This window comes from Solanum verrucosum, unplaced genomic scaffold, assembly GCF_900185275.1.
Source record: "Solanum verrucosum unplaced genomic scaffold, falcon-dt-bn FXZP01000050.1, whole genome shotgun sequence".
Classification (NCBI taxonomy): Eukaryota; Viridiplantae; Streptophyta; class Magnoliopsida; order Solanales; family Solanaceae; genus Solanum; species Solanum verrucosum.
Genome location: NW_026020020.1, coordinates 2,573,030 through 2,574,874, shown reverse-complemented (window position 1 = coordinate 2,574,874; position 1,845 = coordinate 2,573,030).

Below are 1,845 nucleotides of genomic sequence, written 5' to 3'. Positions count from 1 at the left end.
GGTTAATGTCGACACAACCTTTTTTCTTTGGGAAGATCGTAATACCCAAAAAGACCGTCATGAAAACAATAGCCCTAAGTCTCTCCCAATCAACCCTGGAGATAAAGAATTCTTGTTGGAACCTATCATAGTTATCTCGACGACCGAACCTTTTAAACAGATAATCCAACATGACCTATCCCTCTCAACTCTTCGCAAACATCAGCCTACCCTCAAGCCCAAAGACCGGAGAAAACTGATTCCTGATGTAGTGCACGGGGTCAAAGGTGCTCTGCTAGTCAACGGTAAGTCAACCAATTGACTTATCTCTTCCAGTGTTGGTGTGATTTCAAAATCTGTGAAATGGAAAGTCACTGTTGTTGGTTGCCAAAATTCAATCATCAGAGTAATGAGTGACTGTTTGCCTCTACATTCAGCAGATCAGTTAATGACCCCAAGTGTGGCATAATCTCATTTCCGTAGGCCACTCGAATGTTTTCCCACACTCTTTCAAAGTTTGGGGGACCTTAGACATCATCCTGATATTAGGAAGGTTTTGGTTGATTTGCATTTGAAAGAAGGGTAAAGGGTATGATGAGTTTATTTTCTCCAAATTCGGTAAGTGTTTAAATTTGGATAATTTATATCAATTTCACACAAAGTTTATGTCATCAGTTTTAAAGAAGAAACTCATTGACATTTGGGTAGTTTTCTAAACGCAAATGACAATATCGTATATTGTCTTGCTAAGGCTATGCAACATGACCTATTTTAAAGAGTAAGATTTTTTCCTAGATGATTGAGAGTGGGATGAGCAATTACGAGAAGGTGCGCTATCTTAATTGCACCAACTAAACTAAGGAATCCAAAGAGAGTTTCGGAGGAGTGTAGGAACACCCCTCGTGTACAATGTATGCGTGTACGGCCAAAGACTTGATAGAAATTGCTAATGATAGTGTAGAGAAAGCATAGTAATAGTAGTGTTTTAAAACAAATAAGGAATACAAGTTTGGATTTCACTTGCAACCTTTTAGTCAAAATAATATATCAATTTGGAAAAGCAAACAAGCAAAAATAAACAAGTAATCACAAGTATTATTCCTAAATTAAGTTTTCTAAGGTTAAAACCTAAGTAAACTCCCAGCAGAGTCGCCAAGCTGTCGCACCCAATTTCAAACCGGCTGAAACAGTTCACAACATAATACGGCTATCACTCTATTTTTTTTTTTGGAAAAAATTGTTTTATTTATTTTAGAGGCGCCACCTAAATTTTAAGGAAAATATTAGAAAAACCATTTTTGTGTATGTAAATGTAAACTCTGTTTTGATTTGCGAAACCAGTGAGACTCTGTTAGGAATAATACTTGTGATTACTTGTTTATTTATTTGCTTTAAAATTCAATGATAAGTTAATTGGTTAGTTTAAGAAAAGAGTAAAATACAAGATACGACATATATATGCCTTATAAAATAGATTTAATAGTAGTGTTTTATCATGTAAAAAAAATAAAAAATAAAAATAGATGTACTTAAAATTATGTTAATTTTTATATGTTGAAAAAATAGATGTATCATAGTAAAGTTATCCTAAAAAAATATATAGATGTTGAAAATATGAAAATATGTCATTTCAATAAGACGTGAAAAATAAAATAAGATAGTAGTGGAGTGTAAATATGTAGTAATATGTAATATGTAATTTGGATAAAAATAGAGTTTCCTAAAAAAATTAAAATAAATAAATAAATAATAATGATACTAAATGTTAAAATATTAGATAGAGTTTGTGATCTAAAATTATGTTTATATTAAAGTATAGTATATACATATAAGTTGTTTAGAACATATGAACACTTATTATTATTT